This window comes from Bufo gargarizans, chromosome 5 (genome assembly GCF_014858855.1).
Source record: "Bufo gargarizans isolate SCDJY-AF-19 chromosome 5, ASM1485885v1, whole genome shotgun sequence".
Classification (NCBI taxonomy): Eukaryota; Metazoa; Chordata; class Amphibia; order Anura; family Bufonidae; genus Bufo; species Bufo gargarizans.
In genome coordinates, this window is record NC_058084.1 from 471,854,375 (window position 1) to 471,877,667 (window position 23,293).

A 23,293-nucleotide genomic window follows, 5' to 3' on the forward strand; every position below is an offset into this window, starting at 1 on the left:
CTTGTGTCAAAAAATAAAATCTCACATGAACTCCCCATACCCCTCACGGAATCCAAATGCGTAAAATTCTACTCTTCTTTCCAAAGTGGGGTCACATGTGGGGTATTTATACTGCCCTGGCATTTTAGGGGCCCGAAAGCGTGAGAAGAAGTCTGGGATCCAAATGTCTAAAAATGCCCTCATAAAAGGAATTTGGGCCCCTTTGCCCACCTAGGCTGCAAAAAAGTGTCACACATCTGGTATCGCCGTACTCAGGAGAAGTTGGGCAATGTGTTTTGGGGTGTCATTTTACATATACCCATGGTCAAATGCCAACTTTGTATAAAAAAATGGGAAAAGTTGTCTTTTGCCGAGATATTTCTCTCACCCAGCATGGGTATATGTAAAAAGACACCCCAAAACACATTCCCCAACTTCTCCTGAGTACGGCGATACCAGATGTGTGACACTTTTTTGCCGCCTAGGTGGGCAAAGGGGCACATATTCCAAAGAGCACCTTAAGGATTTCACCGGTCATTTTTTACAGATTATGATTTCAAACTACTTCTTACGCATTTGGGCCCCTAAAATGCCAGGGCAGTATAATTACCCCACAAGTGACCCCATTTTGGAAAGAAGACACCCAAAGGTATTTCGTGATGGGCATAGTGAGTTCATGGAAGTTTTTATTTTTTGTCACAAGTTAGTGGACTATGAGACTTTGTAAGGAAAAAATAAATAAATAGATAAATCATCATTTTCCGCTAACTTGTGACAAAAAATAAAAAGTTCTATGAACTCACTATGCCCATCAGTGAATACCTTAGGGTGTCTACTTTCCGAAATGGGGTCATTTGTGGGGTGTTTGTACTGTCTGGCCATTGTAGAACCTCAGGAAACATGACAGGTGCTCAGAAAGTCAGAGCTGCTTCAAAAAGCGGAAATTCACATTTTTGTACCATATTTTGTAAACGCTATAACTTTTACCCAAACCATTTTTTTTTTTTACCCAAACATTTTTTTTTAATCAAAGACATGTAGAACAATAAATTTAGAGAAAAATGTATATATGGATGTCGTTTTTTTTGCAAAATTTTACAACTGAAAGTGAAAAATGTCATTTTTTTGCAAAAAAAATCGTTAAATTTCGATTAATAACAAAAAAAGTAAAAATGTCAGCAGCAAGGAAATACCACCAAATGAAAGCTCTATTAGTGAGAAGAAAAGAAGGTAAAATTCTTTTGGGTGGTAAGTTGCATGACCGAGCAATAAACGATGAAAGTAGTGTAGTGCAGAAGTGTAAAAAGTGGTCTGGTCATTAAGGGTGTTTAAGCTAGGGGGGCTGAGGTGGTTAAAGGTGGTTTTACAGGATTAGAATATTGAAAGCCTATTCTTAGATTAGTGGGGGTCTGATTCCGGTCACCCACCCTGATCGGCCGATTGAAGGCACTCCAGTGACCTCAGCATCCCCTTAATAGTTTACCAGGCACAGTGCCATACCTCCTGTAGTGGCTGTTCCTGGTACTGCAGCTAAGTCCTATTCACTTGAAGGAAAATGAACTGCAGAGAGATGCAATACCAGGCGCAGCCACTACTAAAAGCAAGGCGCTGTGTCTGGCACACAACAAAGGGACCCCTTCAGTAAGTGGATTATTGGCAGTGCAGAACCTTCATCAGCCTTCAATATTGTAGTAAGGGTGCCTTCACACATTGCTGAAAATTCTCACAGAAAATCTGCAACTAGGGATAAGCGGACCCGTGGATGTTCAGGTTCGCCCGAACTTCAGGTCAAAGTTCAGGTTCGGGACCCGAACTCGACCCGAACCCCATTGAAGTCAATGAGGACCTGAACTTTGGTGCACCAAAATGGCTGTAAAATAGTCGTAGTAAGGGCTAGAGGGCTGCAAAAGGAAGCGAAATGGGGGTAAGAGCAGAACAGTTGCCCTGCAAACAAATGTGGATAGGGAAATGACTTAAAATAACATAGAATAGAAAAAATAAAAGAATTATAATCCTGAACTAGGAGGCGGAGGTCAAAGTGGAGTAGGAGGTTGAGGAGGCGGTGGACGTGGCAGTGTAGGTGGAAGCGGAGGTGGAGGAGGTAGCCAACACTGTTTTTGTTGTTTTTTTATACATTTGGGAAGACCCCAAAACATTGGGAAATAAAAAGGAGAATGCAAAGAGAAAGTGCGCTGCAGTATAACAATGGCTGGGTGCAGCCGGTATACTTGTCTACTCAGCACAAGGTACAGACAAGTCCTGAGGGATCCATGCCTGGTTCATTTTAATAAACGTGAGTTTGTCCAAGTTTGCTGTGGACAGGCGGCTGCGCTTGTCTGTGATCACCCCCTCTGCCAGGCTAAAAACACGTTCGGACAATACACTGGCCGCAGGGCAGGCCAGCACCTCCAAGGCGTAAAGGGCAAGCTCAGGCCATGTGCCCAATTTGGAGACCCAGAAGTTGAAGGGGGCAGACCCGTCATTCAGTACATGTAGGCGTGTGCACACATACTGTCCCACCATGTTGGTGAAATGCTGCCTCCTGCTAAGACGTTCCGTATCAGCTGGTGGTGCTGGTTGTTGTGGCGTGCTGACGTTTTTTCCACATTTTGGCCATGCTAACTCTCCCTTCTGAGGTGCTGGCAAGTAGTGATGGACAAACATCGGCCGGGGCGGTTCGCGAACGCGATCAAATGTTCGCGGCAGGCCCTATTCACTTCAATGGCAGGCGAACCTGAAAAACCTTCAGCTCATATTTGCAGCCACCAAATACTTAGTAGAAGTGTACAAATAGTCCCACAACATTGACAGTGACATACTAGAGGGGGATCAATGACAAAAATTCCAACAAAAAATATGTATCTTAATCAGGGGACAATTTTATGCGTCTTAAAGGGGAATTCTCTGAAATGTGTCCTGTTGGAGCCTAGAAATTTTTTATTTTAGGCCACAGGAGTACGGGCCTTAAAAATTAGGCATTCACCTGACATAATAGAAATTCTGATTATGTGGCTCGAGGTACATTATGCAATCAATGGATAAAAATTTTACTGTAGGCCACTGGAGTACAGGCCCCAAATATTAGGCATTCACCGGACAAAAAAGATAAAGTGATTATGTGGCCGGAGGTATATTACACGGTCAATGGATATCAATTTTACTGCAGTCCAGTACAAATACAGGTCAAATATATATGTTTAAAAGAACTAAAAATATAAAACTGGATTAAAAACATGGCTAACGAAATCCCCCTCTTGAAAAAAAACTCTAATGATAATTGTTGAAATTCAATAACACGTGGTCGTCACTGGTTTTGAATTCCTCCGAGGCCGCAACAATTATTCATTCAGCGTCCATAAAAGAATGTATGTAAAAGTATGTGGCTGAAGGTAGATTACACGGTCATTGGATATCAATTTTACAGCAGGCCAGTGGACTACAGGCCCCAAAAATTGTTCATTCAGCGTAAATAAAATAAATTATTTGTTCCAATAGCGTTTGTCACTCTGTGTAGCTGCGGTAACGCAGCTAAACCACAAACAAATGCTGCACTACCCAAATGCACTATATAGAAAGTATGTTATTGTTATATAACACCCCTGCTTCAATCTGATTTTTTGTGGGGCAACTGGTATTTAACACCAGTAGAAATAATTTGTTCCAATAGCGTTTGTCCCTCTGTATAGCTGCGGTATTTCAGCAGAACCGCACACAACTGCTGCATAATACAAATGCACTATAATATACTTTCTATGTTAGAAAGTATATTATAAGTATATTACACCCCTCAGTAAGTCACACCTATCGATAGCACACCTATACCAGTCCTTAAAATGAACTTATGTGGACCTATTACCTAGCGTTTTATGTTCCTAACAGTCTGTCCCTGCTCCACACAGCAACCTCTCCCTACACTGAATGTAAAATGGCGGCCACATCAAGTTTATTTATAAGGTAGGAGTTATGTCCATGTGCTGAAACGTCTCAATTGGCTGTCCTGTACCACCTGATGGATGTGTCATAGGTGGCCAAAGTTCTTCACAATGTAAAAGAATGGACATCGCCCCACTTCTTCCTCCTCCTACTCCACCTTGTGCTTCCACTGAGCTGTCAGGTGTGAATGCCATCAGCAGCGTGTTTACCAGCGTGCGCTTGTACTCACGCGTCTTCCGATCACGCTCCAGTGACGGAATTAAGGACAGCACATTGTCCTTATAGTGGGGATCCAGCAGGGTGGCCACCCAGAAATCAGCACTGTTTAGAATGTGGGCAACTCAGAGGTTATTGCACAGGCACTGCAGCATGTAATCGCTCATGTGTGCCAGACTGCCCAGAGTCAATGACAAGCTGTCCTCTGTGGGAGGTGTATCGTGTATGTCCTCTGTATCCCCGCAGCCACGCTCCAGTGATGCCCATGAGCTGCTTTGGGTGCCACCTTGCTGTGAACACGGTTCCTCCTCCTCATCAACCTCCTCCTCTTCATCCTGCAGAACTGTGCCCTGGCTGGACAGTTGTGTACCTGGCCTCTGTTGGTGCAGGAACCCACCCTCCGAGCCACTTGTGAATGACTGGCCTGATAACCGTTTCCTCCTCCTCTTCCTTCTGTGCCACATCCTCTTCCATCATTTTTCAAGGAGACATAGAAGTTGGATAGTAACGCTGAGGACTGCGTCATCAGCACTGGCCATGTTGGTGGAGTACTTGTAAGCCGTGTACCGGGGTGGGCTCCCCAGGATACAGCGAAGTCATGAACAAGAAAAAATACTCTGACACCAGCTCTTGTAGAACAGACTTTGTTTTACTGTTACAGCATATCAAACACACTCCCAAATGCAGTAAACATAAAATGAGATTACATACACTGGCTGAGACCCCTGTGTGGATGTTAGGGCTCTTTCACACTTGCGTTCTTGTCTTCCGGCATAGAGTTCCGTCGTCGGGGCTCTATGCCGGAAGAATACTGATTAGGATTATCCTAATGCATTCTGAATGGAGTGAAATCCGTTCAGGATGCATCAGGATGTCTTCAGGTCCGGAACGGAACGTTTTTTGGCCGGAGAAAATACCGCAGCATGCTGCGCTTTTTGCTCCAGCCAAAAATCCTGAAGACTTGCCGCAAGGCCGGATCCGGAATTAATGCCCATTGAAAGGCATTGATCCGGATCCGGCCTTAAGCTAAACGTCGTTTCGGCGCATTGCCGGATACGACGTTTAGCTTTTTCTCAATGGTTACCATGGCTGCCAAGACGCTAAAGTCCTGGCAGCCATGGTAAAGTGTAGTGGGGAGCAGCATACTTACCATCCGTGCGGCTCCTGGGGCGCTCCAGAGTGACGTCAGGGCGCCCCACGCGCATGGATGATGTGATCGCATGGCACGTTCATCCATGCGCATGGGGCGCTCTGACGTCATTCTGGAGCGCCCCGGGAGCCGCACGGACTGTAAGTATGCCGCTCCCCCGCTCCCCGCTCCTACTATGGCAACCAGGACTTTAATAGCGTCCTGGCTGCCATAGTAACACTGAAAGCATTTTAAAGACGGATCCGTCTTCAAATGCTTTTAGTACACTTGCGTTTTTCCGGATCCGGCGTGTACCTCCGGCAAGTGGAGTACACGCCGGATCCGGACAACGCAAGTGTGAAAGAGGCCTTAGCCGGAAAACACTTGCGCAATTTATCTACTGCGAGCAGAGTAAACTCTGCCTCGCCATACCTGTTATTACCCTGAAGAACAGGAATAATCGTGTGTGTGTGAGATGCAGGCTAGCCAGCGGTGCGACACAGCAGTTTACAATCTTACCGGCCTATACAGTGATTTACCCCTCCCTTTTCCCTAAAACTGGTAATGTGGCACGTGCCTAATATATATCACTCCCGATAAACACGCTGGGGTAACTGGAGATTATGGTGAAGTCCTCTCTGTTCTTCGGAGCGAACCAGAACTTTAAATGATAAGCCTTTGTGATTAATAAACAGCTTTACTTGTTAGCCTGCCACTTAGCAATAGTAACTAACTACCTACCTACCGGCAGGTTTGATCTCCGTCTCTAGTATTTAGGCGACAATCTTATATTAAAGTGCGTGCACGATTTGTCTTACCGACCCGGGTCTGCTCTGTCTCCGTTGATGTTTCCGAACAGAACAAGCAGTCTTTCAAACGAACATGCGGTACCACAGAATAGGTAATCTGTTCCTCAGCTCTCATCAGCACACCTGGCAGACGTCCTCTGTCTCCTGGCAGAAGTACTCCTCTTCCTGGACACTATCAGCTTCACTTGGCTGCAGTCCTGGTTGCAAAAGGGTAATTCCACGTTAGGATGTTAATGGATTTCTTCTCTCAAAATCTTTTCCAGTTTGCAACTAAGAAGGACACCAGCTTCCTTTCTCTAGACACACAGCTCCACCTCCAATATTTAAATCTGATAAATCTGAGCAGTCTGTTTAACTGTGTGGGGAAACAGCGGCCTCTTGTGGCCGTACAGCAAAATAACAGTGTTCATGCAATAAGAGCTGTTTCACAATCTCACATACTCGAAACAGCTCAACACGGCACACACGTCCCGCATGGAGGCCCACTTGTTGGTGGTGAAGTGGTGCTGTTCTGCAGAGCGACTCACCCCTGTGTGCTGCACATTGGCGGATCCGGGGGAGCAACGGGGCAATTGTGAGAATATAGTGAGAGCCAGCGCTCATCTCTATATTCATCTGATGAACGTTGCGGGACAGGGGAGAGGTGTCTCCCTTGCCCGTTCCTCTGATAGGCTGCAGGCCTAGTGTCTGTAGCCTATCAGAGGCCGGTGGAGGCGGCACAATGACGTCATCGCGTCACCTGAGCCGTACAGAGCGGGACACAGGCCGGAAGAGGCCTGCATCGCATCGCAGTGTCATGGAGGTATGTATAAGTGTTTATTGTTTTAATTATTTTTAGTACAGTATGGCAAGAAGGGGGGTGGGGCCCTATATACTGGCACATTATGGGGGGAGCACTATGGAGAAGGGGGGAAGGAGCACTATAGGGGCATCTAATAGGGGCCCTATATACTGGCACATTTTGGTGCCACTATGGGGAAGGGGGGAGAGAAGCATTATGCGGGCATCTATGTGGGGCAGTCTATAGGGGCATTTTATACTGCCACATTATAAAGGGCACTGTGGGGACGGGGGAGGAACACTACAGGGGCATCTTCTTGGGGCACTATATAGGACGGGGAGGAGCACTATGGGGGCATCTTCTGGGGGCACTATATAGGAGTATTTTATACTGGCACAAATTATAGGGGCACTATGGGAACCTTAGCTCCACTGGGGGCACTAAGTGTTTTTTGTAGTGGCACACAGTGCGGGTCATTGGATAACATGAGGGCACTCTAGGGACATTGACTCTACTGGGGGAACTAAGAGGAGGTTTTTTCTTTTTTTGTTACTGCCACACAACGGAGCATTTTTTGTACTGGCGCACATTAAAAATAAACTTTATTACAATTGGGGGACTATGGGAGTATTATTACTTCTGGGACACAATTACTGTTGGGGGGCACTGTAGGAGCACTATTACTACTAAGTGCACTCTGGCACAGAATTATTACTATTGCTTGGATTTGGGGAGCACTATTACTGTAGGGGCGCCCTGTCACAGTATCAGCTTAGCACAGTTATTTTTGGGGGACATTATGATTACACTATTAGTGGCAGGGGCACTATTTGCTGGGTGCAGTTATTTTTTTTAGAGCATTGTGTTCCAATAATTATTAAAGGGGTGCTATCTGTGTGTAACTAGTATTTTCAGGGGGTTTATCTGTTTCTACAGTATAGTTTTGCGGGGCACAGCGTCTCAGTATTGGGGGTGCATGATGGGATGTTGAAAAGGTGGGAGGAAAAGTAGGAAACTAAGATGTCTGTCTGTCAAACTCTGCAGAGATGAGAGATGGCTGAAAGAAATCATCATTGCTGTCTGGTCTGAATGGAGAAGATGAAGAAAGAGAACATCTACATCAAAGAAGACGTCACTGGATGTAAGAGGTATGGGCGTGATATATGGGTGGGGCTGTTTGTGGATGTGCCTTGAGGGTGGGTGGGGACACAGGGGCCCCATAATCTCCTATTGTCCGTGGAAGTGCCCCTCCCGAGACCAGGCTCTGGATCCGCCACTGGTGCTGCAGCTGAAACTCCACTATCGCTTGCTGCTGCTCGCACAGTCTCGCCAGCATGTGCAAGGTCAATTTCCACCTTGTAGGTATGTCGCATATGAGGTGGTGAGCGGGAAGGCTAAAGTTACGCTGCAGCGCAGACAGGCGAGCAGCAGCAGAGTGAGAACGCCGAAAGCGCGCACAGACTGCCCGCACTTTCTGCAGCAGCTCTGACATATTTGGATAATTTTTCAGGAACCTCTGCACCACCAAATTCAGCACATGCACCAGGCAAGGGATGTGCATCAAACCGGCTAGTCCTAGAGCTGCTACGAGACTTCACCCGTTATCGCACACCACCAGGCTGAGCTTGAGGCTCAGAGGCACCAACCACTCATCGGTCTTTTGTTCCATGCCCGCCCACAGCTCCTGCACAGTGGGTTTTTCCCCCCAAATATATGAGTTTCAAAACAGCCTATAAACCCCTGCTCCTGGTTTAATTCCTATTCGTATGGGCACCTCTCGATGGTAGAGATGCCCATACACAGGATCCTGGAAAACCCTGGTAACCCTCGGATGCCTTAAAGGTAATGACAGGGCAGAGACAACCCGTTCCTTACCTGGTGAAAGAACCAGCGTCTCGCTGAGGCCTAGTAAACAACCAGGGGAGGGGGGGGGATACAAAACACAACAAGCGGAACACTTAACTTCTGAGGATGATGGGTGAACAGAACTTCAACAAGAACCACACTCCAGCTCTTCCAAAACCAAATGAAGCTATCCAGAGCAAGGAGTGATGGGTAAAGTCAGACTAAATAGGGAGAGGTAAAGGTCACATGATCCACACCTGAACAGGAGGTGTGGACATACCAGCAACACACAGACACAGTGAAATAAAAAGAGACTGTCAGATCACTCAGTCAGTCTTTCAGTCCTTCTAACACCTGTCACAGGTGTGACAGTCAGATTACCTATATTAATTTCCCTGTCACATATGCAGTGCACGTGTGTCTCACAGAAAAAATAGGTATATGTCACCAGCCGATCTAACAGTCAGATTAAGTATATTAATTTCTCTGTCGTGTATGCAGTGCAGGTGTATCTCACACCAAAATTGGGTATATATCACCCATCGAACTAACAGACGGATTAACTATTATATTTTTGTGTCAGGGGTACAAAAATGGTGCCTTGCACCCACAAAAAATCGCTATAGGTCACCCAGAGAATTAACAGCCAGATTTATTATCATATTTTTGTGTCAGGGGTGCAAATCTGGTGTATTGCAACCACAAAAAATCACTCTCTCCCTCGCTTCAGCTGCCTACTTCCTGTCCCCTGCACTACTTAGAGCTAATGGGCGGTGCTACATGGGATCCAGCTTGTATAGAGGCCGGGTCACATGATGCACCTGCCAATCATGTGATGGCTTCTAAGTGCCCACAGCTTAAAAGGTTGTTGATTGGCTGCCCTGCAGCCTTTCAAAAGCTTTATTAAATGCCCAAACACCGAACTCTGCCGGAATAGTTCAGGTTCGGGTTCGTGTCTGGGTACTCGAACTCGCAAACTTTTTCAGTTCGGGTTCGCTCAACACTATCTGCAACATCACGACTTCCACCATGTTATCCTATGGCAACTGATTCTGCGAAAAAATTGTCGTGGCTTTTGTTGCGGATTTTTCCGCACTGTTCTCTGCTGCACAATCAGTTTACAATTTAATTGAATGGAGAGATTCTCATACAGAAAATCTGCACCATAATTCACATTAAAAAATTTACAACAATTCTGCGGATTTTCTGGCAGAATTTTCCACAGCGTGTGATTGCACCCTAAGTAAGGGGTTCTCCATGTTTAGTTTTATGTAGAAACAGCACCACTCCTGTCCCGCAGGTTGTGTGTGGTATTGCCTCTAGACTGCCGGTGTTCAGAACCAAAAGCCCCTCCTTGACCCCCTTCTTGAAACTCATGGGTCCTGTCTTAAGTATTCAGAGTACTTTTTCTGTATAGCAGTGCTATTTTCGTCATATGTATGAGCTTTGAGTTTGAGTTTGAGATGCAATAGGGCTGAGTTTGTCGCTGTTCATGCTCAAGCCTACTACATCGTCTTAACCCAATACCCAGAGTGATAATTTCAGCTCTGCTACATTTCAGCTTTCATCTCTCTTTCAACGAAGGTTTAGAGCCCATCAGCGTCGATTACTGGATTAACCAGCACTTTAATGAATTTCGTTAAGCGCTAGCAGTCACATGAGCATCGAGGGGATTTAGTCAATCTGGATGAAATGTGTAGTTCTCATCATTTTAATGAATTTAAAACAAACAAGCTAAAATTATTTTCCTGGGAATCCATGTTTTATTTACTCGGCTGCCGTTCTGGAGCTTTTCAATATGTGCAGCGTCTTTTCCTGGGATTCTTTTGAGATCTATTATTATGTATGAATCAAGGACACATCGCTGCGCCCCCAGCCAGGAACACAAGAGAACAGCGCAGATCCGATGCATCCACCATGAAGAAGGTTCAGGTTAGGGAGCTCTGTGCTATTCCATGAAAAAAGACATTGTGTACATGAATAAGGCATTGTATGTTTATTCCTGAGATTGATAATCCAGAGCAGAGCTCTTCATGGGTCAGGTGTGTCACCCAGGAGCAGAGGTGTCATTAGAAATCACTGTTTCCCACAACAAATTTCTGAGTGCCTCTCACCTCCCCTAGAGAATTTACCAGCTCCATGTGAGAGGTAAGTACAACTCCTAGGATGATGAAACAACTGATCATCAGACTACTGTAGCCCAGAGATGTACTGTTCCGCCATATACCATAGAGATACAGTAGAGATAGTTTGTTGCCATATGTACCTCATATAATGTACTGGGCAGACCAGACTCCAAAATAAACTCAGACCCCAAAACCGGACTCCAAAATAAACTCAGACCCCAGACCGGACTCCAAAATAAACTCAGACCCCAGACCAGACTCCAAAATAAACTCATACCCCAGACCAGACTCCAAAATAAACTCAAACCCCAAAACCGGAATCCAAAATAAACTCAGACCCTAGACCGGACTCAAAAATGAATTCAGACCCTTAGACCAGACTCCAAATTAAAATCAGACCACAGACCAGACTCCAAAATAAACTCAGATCCCAGATCGGGCCCCAAAATAAACTCAGACCCCAGACCAGACTCTAAAATGAACTCAGACCCCAGACCAGACTCCAAAATGAATTCAGACCCCTGACCAGACTTCATAATAAATTCAGACCCCAGACCGGACTCCAAAATGAATTCAGACCCCAGAACAGACTCCATAATAAATTCAGACCCCAGACCAGACTCCAAAATAAACTCAAAACCAGACCAGATTCCATAATGAATTCAGAACCCAGACCAGACTCCAAAATGAATTCAGACCCCAGACCAGACTACAAAATAAACTCATACCCAGACCAGATTCCGTAATGAATTCAGAACCCAGACCAGACTCCAAAATAAATTCAGACCTCAGGCCAGACTCCAAAATAAACTCAGACTCCAGACCTACAATTAATTCAGACCCCAGACTCCAAAATAAATTCTACCCCAGACCAGAGTCCATTAAAAAATTAGACCCTAGACCATGCTCAAAACTAAACTCAGGCCCGAGACTCCATAATAAATTCAGACTGAGACCAGACTTCAAAATACATTCAGACACCAGATTCCATAATAAATTCAGACCCTAGAACAGACTCCAAAATTAATGCAGAGTCAGACCCTAAAGCAGACGTCAATCTTAATCCAGACCCCAAAAGAAATATAGACCCAGCCCAGACCCCCTAAATACTGTAAATTCAGATCCCAGGCTAGATGATCAAATTAGCCCAGACCCCAGACTCCTAAGCTACCAAATTCATACAAATAAATAATGTTAGACCCCAGATCACCCCCTGTGTTCAGCCCACATGAGTACAACTCCTAGAACGGCGTGACTATTGATGATCAGGAGACTATGTTTCCATATGGTAGTGTTCAGACAAAAACCCCAGGAAAATGAAGACCTCAGACCAGACCCCAACATTATTTCAGAACACAAAGATCTCAGAATCAACCGAGACCAAACCGCCAAGTTAATTAAGACACTAGACCAGACCATGAAACGAATTCAGACCCCAAGCCAGGCTATAAAATATTATTAATATAAATCCAAACCTCAGATCTGGAAATTAATTAAGATGCCAGATCAGACCCCTAAATAAATTTAGACCTCAAACTACACCCCAAAATTTATTCAGAGACCAGAACAGCCCCTGTTAGACCGCACTATAAATCGGGCCAATCATCGGGGACCATTTTTCATAGGAGAAACATTCATCATTCATCGGTTGATGGACATCTTTTTTCAGGATGAAAGATGCTCTGTTATTTTCAGGAGATCTCCTTGTGTAATCAGAGATGTGCTGCTGATAATGGATAGAAGTGATCGGCCGATGTGATTAGGCCAGTGCAAAACATTGACAAATTATGTTTTATCTTCCATTGTTGCTCACACTGCCCATAGATTGGCAGTGTAAGAACACCCTAAGCAAGTTCAGACCACAGGCGTATTCCTAGCATGGCGTGATTAGTGATCATCATTACTACTGTACTATGCCGTGCGTCAAGAAGATGTTGGAATGAAGCTTTCTATGAGTGCATACCTCAAAACATTTGAAAAGAAGGACACTATGTGCAGCAAATCTGTTCTACACTAGGCCATGCCTCTAACTCCACCTAAAACATAACTAAACACCTAATCCCACCCAGTCCCCTAAATTCCCCCATATAGTCATTATTCCCCTTTCTTCGGGAAGTAGCGGTGCCCGGGTTCACGGAGGCAGCGACGGTAGCAGTCATTCAGTGTTGGGTTAGTTTTTTTGGGGGTTATTGTTCTGATCGATTCAGTTTTTTGGGGGTTATTGTTCTGAAGGATCAGAGGAAGGGCAAAATAATCAGTGATGTCAACACAAACTTACTGCTGACACCCTCTCCACTCTGTCGGGGGCTCTACTTCTATAAGCGTTTAATAGAACAGGTTCTGTAGACATCTATGTGGAATCAGCTGACGGTGTAAAAGGAGTGCGCTTCTTCTTGACGCTAACATCGACCTTTAAGGCTGAGTTCACACTTGAGTTACTTGGTCAGTTTTGGCCCTGTGACTGCCCAAATAAGTGACGTGTGCAGTGATTCTAAGATTCATCTGCATGTCATACGGACTCACAGTATTGTTTCACGACCACAGCAGACTCCCTATGTGTGTTACTGCAAGGCACAGTCTTCTACACCACTATAAAGGCTCTCTGCAGCCCGTAAATAGAAATTTTTTAATGAAATTTGCCGCAAATAAATTCATATTGAAGCAAATTTTTACAAAAAAATTCTGGGAACCGTCCGAATCGAATTTTTGAAAAATTCGCTCATCTCTAAGTGGTACCATTAAAAACTAAAAAATCTTGTTCCCCCCAAAAATAAGCCCTCCCACAGATCTGTAGACAGAAATCTAAAAAACTTCTGGGTGTCAGAATATGACGATGCAAAAAAATTAAATAAAACATAATAAAACTATAATAACATAAATTCGGATCAAAGCTAATTTTCCCCCAAAAAAAGTTTGGCGAATCGGCCGAATCGAATTTTTGCAAAATTTGCTTATCTCTAGCCTTGAAGATAACACTGCCAACCCTCAAGACCCCTCTATGGAAGACTTCTTCTGTTTAGTCCTTCAATGTCATTGTCTCAGCGAAGCATTATAATATTACGAGAAGTGGCAATTATCCACAGTTTCAAGAAGAAGAGCGATAAAGCGGGGCGCAGCCATAGCGGAATGGCGTATTGACTTAGGGGGAAGTGGTAGGCAGTTAAAGGGTTAAATAATTTAGCAGATATGCAGAAATTGGTGTAGCAGAAGGTGGGACAGTGTAGGTTGGCAGGCAGTATATAAGTGAGTTAGGGGCGTGTTCAGTCACTTGACCTGGTGAAAGGTTGGAAGTTAGTTATCATGTCTGACCTGGAAGAATTAATGGGCTGTGGCGGTGCAGCATGGAGTGAGGTGGTTGCAGCAGTCTCTTCAGGCTGGTTTGCAAGGGCCAGTGGGGTCCCAGGTAGATATCCCTTTGAGGGCAAGGCTCGGAGGTCATTGCCTTAGACGCGCTTAAGTCCAGAAATGAACCCTAGGGTCCGGCGCAGGCCTCAGAGCCCCAGCAGGGACCATCTGGTGCAGAGTGCAATTAGCTCTGCACCTGGCCACTGCCACAGCGGGAGGAATCTGGCACAGCGGCGGGGACCAGCGGGAGAGGGGCGTGGGTGTTCCCGTGATGGCTCTCCCAGGCAGCGTGGGGGGTCTGTTCGGGCAGCGGCTTACCCCAGCAGGCGACCTGTAGTGGGGGAAGAGCCTCAGGGCATGGCGTACCTGATCGCAGGACCAGGGGGCAGCAGGCAGGCGGATCCCTCATCCAGTCATGGAGTGGCTTCTGTAGGTGGGAACCAGGGTGTCAGGATGAGCAGGGAGAGGGTGCAAGTGCTGCTGCCTAGTAGCGAGGGCCGGCAGCTTCCTACAAGACCCGATGTGAGTGAAGCAGTGAGTGTTGGTGTGGCTACAGTCAAAGTTCAGCGGCCGCTGAGAGGTCCACTCAGGGATGGCCTGGTGAATGGACGACAGGGGTACAGCGTGTGGTTCCTGGTGGCTTAGGATAGAGTAGTTCAGGAATGACTGGGGTTGCAAGTGCGGGAGGGGTGGCGCAGGAGTTGTTGGCGGGGTTGGTGGCGTTGGTGTAGCGCTTTGGGTCCAGTTCAGGGGTGTCTCCGATTACGGTGTGGGCACCGTTTCATGATACATCAGGGATGATTCAGGGTTCGGTAGGAAGGAGGCCTGAGTTGGCATCAGATGGGGCTGAGGTGGTGGGGGCTTCTGGTGTGGTAACAGGGAGTAGCGGAAAAGTTGTAGTGGTTGATGACATAAGGCTGGCAGTTGCTGCAAGAGGGGAGGTCTATATGTGCTTTGAAGGGCCACTAGGGGTGGATTTAAAGCAGGAGGTCAGGGAGAAGATTTGGAAAGGTGAATATGTAGAGATTTTTTCGTTGCTTCCCCTAGAGAAGTTGAATTTAGATAGGGTGAAACCTGGCGAGAGCAAGAAGGAAGAGGAAGAAAAGAGGCGTTACTGTTTGATACCGCGTACGTTTATGAATTGGATGCGATCATTTGAGATTTTGGCTAGTGTAGTGGGGGGAAAGATCCCTGAACAGTGCTTGGCGTTTTGTTATATGGACGCCAATGGAGAGGTTTACAGGGTGTGCGGGGGAGTAGCTTGGCTTAGGTATGACGAACAGTTCTGGCAGAGGAAAGTGGTGCGGCCCAGTATCAGAAGGGATCACAAAGACATTAGTCTTTGGATGCATCTGAAGGCAGCTCCAAAGGCAGGAATGCAGCTCTTTCGTGGGGGGAACGAGGAGCTTTGGCCTCGTCAGCGGGTGGTTGGAAAGGGTGTTGTTGGCAATACAATGAAGGGTTCTGCAAGTTCCTTTCTGATTGCCAATTTAAGCATGAATGCTTAGGATGTGGGGGGGACGCACAATTTGTTCCATTGTTTCAAGTGAAGTAGGGGTAGGGGATTTGAGGTTTTGCAGAAGAGGAACGACACCGTTGAAGGTGGACGCGATGTTGCCATTTCTAAAGAGGTATCCAAATAGGGAAGCGGCTGAATTGTTGCGTTTGGGTTTTACGGAAGGGTTTTGGATTCCATGCGAGTCGGTAGGTTCCAAGGTGGTTGTGAGGAACTTGGTTTCGGCATTGACCAGGCCAGAGGTGGTGAAATAAAAGATAGAGATAGAATTGAGAGCAGGTTGCATAGCGGGTAGGGATGAGCGAACTCGAACTGTATAGTTCGGGTTCGTACCGAATTTTGGGGTGTCCGTGACACGGACCCGAACCCGGACATTTTCGTAAAAGTCCGGGTTCGGGTTCGGTGTTCGTCGCTTTCTTCGCGCTTTTGTGACGCTTTCTTGGCGCTTTTTGAAAGGCTGCAAAGCAGCCAATCAACAAGCGTCATACTACTTGCCCCAAGAGGCCATCACAGCCATGCCTACTATTGGCATGGCTGTGATTGGCCAGAGCACCATGTGACCCAGCCTCTATTTAAGCTGGAGTCACATAGCGCCGCCCGTCACTCTGCTCTGATTAGCGTAGGGAGAGGTTGCGGCTGCGACAGTAGGGCGAGATTAGGCAGATTAACTCCTCCAAAGGACTTGATTAACTGATCGATCTGCAGCTGTGGATCATTGAGCTGCTGATCCTCAATTGCTCACTGTTTTTAGGCTGCCCAGACCGTTTGTCAGTCACATTTTTCTGGGGTGATCGGCGGCCATTTTGTGTCTTGTGGTGCGCCAGCACAAGCTGCGACCAAGTGCATTTAACCCTCAATGGTGTGGTTGTTTTTTGGCTAAAGCCTACATCAGGGTGAAGCTGTCACACCAAGTGCATTTAACCAGCAATAGTCTGTTCATTTTTTGGCCATATACAAAATCAGGGGCAAGCTGCGCCTGTCACCAAGTGCATTTAACCCTCAATGGTGTGGTTGTTTTTTGGCTAAAGCCTACATCAGGGTGAAGCTGTCACACCAAGTGCATTTAACCAGCAATAGTCTGTTCATTTTTTGGCCATATACAAAATCAGGGGCAAGCTGCGCCTGTCACCAAGTGCATTTAACCCTCAATGGTGTGGTTGTTTTTTGGCTAAAGCCTACATCAGGGTGAAGCTGTCACACCAAGTGCATTTAACCAGCAATAGTCTGTTCATTTTTTGGCCATATACAAAATCAGGGGCAAGCTGCGCCTGTCACCAAGTGCATTTAACCCTCAATGGTGTGGTTGTTTTTTGGCTAAAGCCTACATCAGGGTGAAGCTGTCACACCAAGTGCATTTAACCAGCAATAGTCTGTTCATTTTTTGGCCATATACAAAATCAGGGGCAAGCTGCGCCTGTCACCAAGTGCATTTAACCCTCAATGGTGTGGTTGTTTTCTGGCTAAAGCCTACATCAGGGTGAAGCTGTCACACCAAGTGCATTTAACCAGCAATAGTCTGTTTATTTTTTGGCCATATACTACATCAGGGGCAAGCTGCGCCCGTCACCAAGTGCATTTAACCCTCAGTAGTGTGGTTGGTCAAGCTGTGACACCAAGTGCATTTAACCAGCAATAGTCTGTTCATTTTTTGGCCATATACTACATCAGGGGCAAGCTGCGCCCGTCACCAAGTGCATTTAACCAGCAATAGTGTGGTTATTTTTTGGCCATATCCCAGTCTAATTCTGTCACTAAATCCATACCGGTCACCCAGCGCCTAAATACTAGGCCTCAAATTTATATCCCGCTAAATCTCTCGTTACCGCTGTCCTGTTGTAGCTGGGAAAGTTATTTAGTGTCCGTCAAAGCACATTTTTTGTTCTGGGTTGAAGTACAATTCCCAATTTAGCAATTTCATAATTTAGTGGTTTCTGCTATATCAGAGCTATTTGAAATCTATCCCTAAAAGGGTATATAATATTCAAGGTGCACATTGGGTCATTCAGAATAACTTCACACACACCCGCTACTGTGTATTTTCAAGTCTAATTCTGTCACTAAACCCATACCTGTCACCCAGCGCCTAAATACTAGGCCTCAAATTTATATCCTGCTAAATCTCTCGTTACCGCTGTCCTGTTGTAGCTGGGAAAGTTATTTAGTGTCCGTCAAAGCACATTTTTTGTTCTGGGTTGAAGTACAATTCCCAATTTAGCAATTTCATAATTTAGTGGTTTCTGCTATATCAGAGCTATTTGAAATCTATCCCTAAAAGGGTATATAATATTCAAGGTGCACATTGGGTCATTCAGAATAACTTCACACACACCCGCTACTGTGTATTTTCAAGTCTAATTCTGTCACTAAACCCATACCTGTCACCCAGCGCCTAAATACTAGGCCTCAAATTTATATCCTGCTAAATCTCTCGTTACCGCTGTCCTGTTGTAGCTGGGAAAGTTATTTAGTGTCCGTCAAAGCACATTTTTTGTTCTGGGTTGAAATACAATTCCCAATTTAGCAATTTCATAATTTAGTGGTTTCTGCTATATCAGAGCTATTTGAAATCTATCCCTAAAAGGGTATATAATATTCAAGGTGCACATTGGGTCATTCAGAATAACTTCACACACACCCGCTACTGTGTATTTCCAAGTCTAATTCTGTCACTAAACCCATACCTGTCACCCAGCGCCTAAATACTAGGCCTCAAATTTATATCCTGCTAAATCTCTCGTTACCGCTGTACTGTTGTTGCTTGGAAAGATATTTAGTGTCCGTCAAAGCACATTTTTTGTTCTGGGTTGAAGTACAATTCCCAATTTAGCAATTTCATAATTTAGTGGTTTCTGCTATATCAGAGCTATTTGAAATCTATCCCTAAAAGGGTATATAATATTCAAGGTGCACATTGGGTCATTCAGAATAACTTCACACACACCCGCTACTGTGTATTTTCAAGTCTAATTCTGTCACTAAACCCATACCTGTCACCCAGCGCCTAAATACTAGGCCTCAAATTTATATCCTGCTAAATCTCTCGTTACCGCTGTCCTGTTGTAGCTGGGAAAGTTATTTAGTGTCCGTCAAAGCACATTTTTTCTTCTGGGTTGAAATACAATTCCCAATTTAGCAATTTCATAATTTAGTGGTTTCTGCTATATCAGAGCTATTTGAAATCTATCCCTAAAAGGGTAGATCATATTGAAGGTGCACATAGGGTCATTCAGAATAACTTCACACACACCCGCTACTGTGTATTTCCAAGTCTAATTCTGTCACTAAACCCATACCTGTCACCCAGCGCCTAAATACTAGGCCTCAAATTTATATCCCGCTAAATCTCTCGTTACCGCTGTCCTGTTGTAGCTGGGAAAGTTATTTAGTGTCCGTCAAAGCACATTTTTTGTTCTGGGTTGAAGTACAATTCCCAATTTAGCAATTTCATAATTTAGTGGTTTCTGCTATATCAGAGCTATTTGAAATCTATCCCTAAAAGGGTATATAATATTCAAGGTGCACATTGGGTCATTCAGAATAACTTCACACACACCCGCTACTGTGTATTTCCAAGTCTAATTCTGTCACTAAACCCATACCTGTCACCCAGCGCCTAAATACTAGGCCTCAAATTTAAATCCCTCTAAATCTCTCGTTACCCACCGCTGTACTGTTGTTGCTGGGCAAGATATTTAGTGTCCGTCAAAGCACATTTTTTGTACTGGGTTGAAGTACAATTCCCAATTTAGCAATTTCATAATTTAGTGGTTTCTGCTATATCAGAGCTATTTGAAATCTATCCCTAAAAGGGTATATAATATTCAAGGTGCACATTGGGTCATTCAGAATAACTTCACACACACCCGCTACTGTGTATTTCCAAGTCTAATTCTGTCACTAAACCCATACCTGTCACCCAGCGCCTAAATACTAGGCCTCAAATTTATATCCCGCTAAATCTCTCGTTACCGCTGTACTGTTGTTGCTTGGAAAGATATTTAGTGTCCGTCAAAGCACATTTTTTGTACTGGGTTGAAGTACAATTCCCAATTTAGCAATTTCATAATTTAGTGGTTTCTGCTATATCAGAGCTATTTGAAATCTATCCCTAAAAGGGTATATAATATTCAAGGTGCACATTGGGTCATTCAGAATAACTTCACACACACCCGCTACTGTGTATTTTCAAGTCTAATTCTGTCACTAAACCCATACCTGTCACCCAGCGCCTAAATACTAGGCCTCAAATTTATATCCTGCTAAATCTCTCGTTACCGCTGTACTGTTGTTGCTTGGAAAGATATTTAGTGTCCGTCAAAGCACATTTTTTGTTCTGGGTTGAAGTACAATTCCCAATTTAGCAATTTCATAATTTAGTGGTTTCTGCTATATCAGAGCTATTTGAAATCTATCCCTAAAAGGGTATATAATATTCAAGGTGCACATTGGGTCATTCAGAATAACTTCACACACACCCGCTACTGTGTATTTTCAAGTCTAATTCTGTCACTAAACCCATACCTGTCACCCAGCGCCTAAATACTAGGCCTCAAATTTATATCCTGCTAAATCTCTCGTTACCGCTGTACTGTTGTTGCTTGGAAAGATATTTAGTGTCCGTCAAAGCACATTTTTTGTTCTGGGTTGAAGTACAATTCCCAATTTAGCAATTTCATAATTTAGTGGTTTCTGCTATATCAGAGCTATTTGAAATCTATCCCTAAAAGGGTATATAATATTCAAGGTGCACATTGGGTCATTCAGAATAACTTCACACACACCCGCTACTGTGTATTTTCAAGTCTAATTCTGTCACTAAACCCATACCTGTCACCCAGCGCCTAAATACTAGGCCTCAAATTTATATCCTGCTAAATCTCTCGTTACCGCTGTACTGTTGTTGCTTGGAAAGATATTTAGTGTCCGTCAAAGCACATTTTTTGTTCTGGGTTGAAGTACAATTCCCAATTTAGCAATTTCATAATTTAGTGGTTTCTGCTATATCAGAGCTATTTGAAATCTATCCCTAAAAGGGTATATAATATTCAAGGTGCACATTGGGTCATTCAGAATAACTTCACACACACCCGCTACTGTGTATTTTCAAGTCTAATTCTGTCACTAAACCCATACCTGTCACCCAGCGCCTAAATACTAGGCCTCAAATTTATATCCTGCTAAATCTCTCGTTACCGCTGTACTGTTGTTGCTTGGAAAGATATTTAGTGTCCGTCAAAGCACATTTTTGTTCTGGGTTGAAGTACAATTCCCAATTTAGCAATTTCATAATTTAGTGGTTTCTGCTATATCAGAGCTATTTGAAATCTATCCCTAAAAGGGTATATAATATTCAAGGTGCACATTGGGTCATTCAGAATAACTTCACACACACCCGCTACTGTGTATTTTCAAGTCTAATTCTGTCACTAAACCCATACCTGTCACCCAGCGCCTAAATACTAGGCCTCAAATTTATATCCTGCTAAATTTCTCGTTACCGCTGTACTGTTGTTGCTTGGAAAGATATTTAGTGTCCGTCAAAGCACATTTTTTGTTCTGGGTTGAAGTACAATTCCCAATTTAGCAATTTCATAATTTAGTGGTTTCTGCTATATCAGAGCTATTTGAAATCTATCCCTAAAAGGGTATATAATATTCAAGGTGCACATTGGGTCATTCAGAATAACTTCACACACACCCGCTACTGTGTATTTTCAAGTCTAATTCTGTCACTAAACCCATACCGGTGACCCAGCGCCTAAATACTAGGCCTCAAATTTAAATCCCTCTAAATCTCTCGTTACCGCTGTACTGTTGTTGCTGGGCAAGATATTTAGTGTCCGTCAAAGCACATTTTTTGTACTGGGTTGAAATACAATTCCCAATTTAGCAATTTCATAATTTAGTGGTTTCTGCTATATCAGAGCTATTTGAAATCTATCCCTAAAAGGGTAGATCATATTGAAGGTGCACATTGGGTCATTCAGAATAACTTCACACACACCCGCTACTGTGTATTTCCAAGTCTAATTCTGGCACTAAACCCATACCTGTCACCCAGCGCCTAAATACTAGGCCTCAAATTTATATCCCGCTAAATCTGTCCTTAGTGCTGTAGCTGGGCGAGTTATTTAGTGTCCGTTCAAGCACATTTCTTGTTCTGGGTTGAAATACAATTCCCAATTTAGCAATTTCATAATTTAGTGGTTTCTGCTATATCAGAGCTATTTGAAATCTATCCCTAAAAGGGTATATAATATTGAAGGTGCACATAGGGTCATTCAGAATAACTTCACACACACGCTTCTGTGCATTTCCAAGTCTAATTCTGTCACTAAATCCATACCGGTCACCCAGCGCCTAAATACTAGGCCTCAAATTTATATCCCGCTGAATTTGAATACAATACATTGGGCCAAATAATATATTTGTTGTTGTGGTGAACCATAACAATGAGAAAAACATCTAGTAAGGGACGCGGACGTGGACATGGTCGTGGTGGTGTTAGTGGACCCTCTGGTGCTGGGAGAGGACGTGGCCGTTCTGCCACATCCACACGTCCTAGTGTACCAACTACCTCAGGTCCCAGTAGCCGCCAGAATTTACAGCGATATATGGTGGGGCCCAATGCCGTTCTAAGGATGGTAAGGCCTGAGCAGGTACAGGCATTAGTCAATTGGGTGGCCGACAGTGGATCCAGCACGTTCACATTATCTCCCACCCAGTCTTCTGCAGAAAGCGCACAGATGGCGCCTGAAAACCAACCCCATCAGTCTGTCACATCACCCCCATGCATACCAGGGAAACTGTCTCAGCCTCAAGTTATGCAGCAGTCTCTTATGCTGTTTGAAGACTCCGCTGGCAGGGTTTCCCAAGGGCATCCACCTAGCCCTTCCCCAGCGGTGAAAGACATAGAATGCACTGACGCACAACCACTTATGTTTCCTGATGATGAGGACATGGGAATACCACCTCAGCATGTCTCTGATGATGACGAAACACAGGTGCCAACTGCTGCGTCTTTCTGCAGTGTGCAGACTGAACAGGAGGTCAGGGATCAAGACTGGGTGGAAGACGATGCAGGGGACGATGAGGTCCTAGACCCCACATGGAATGAAGGTCGTGCCACTGACTTTCACAGTTCGGAGGAAGAGGCAGTGGTGAGACCGAGCCAACAGCGTAGCAAAAGAGGGAGCAGTGGGCAAAAGCAGAACACCCGCCGCCAAGAGACTCCGCCTGCTACTGACCGCCGCCATCTGGGACCGAGCACCCCAAAGGCAGCTTCAAGGAGTTCCCTGGCATGGCACTTCTTCAAACAATATGCTGACGACAAGACCCGAGTGGTTTGCACGCTGTGCCATCAGAGCCTGAAGCGAGGCATTAACGTTCTGAACCTGAGCACAACCTGCATGACCAGGCACCTGCATGCAAAGCATGAACTGCAGTGGAGTAAACACCTTAAAACCAAGGAAGTCACTCAGGCTCCCCCTGCTACCTCTTCTGCTGCTGCCGCCTCGGCCTATTCTGCTGCTGCCGCCTCGGCCTCTTCCTCCGCCTCTGGAGGAACGTTGGCACCTGCCGCCCAGCAAACAGGGGATGTACCACCAACACCAC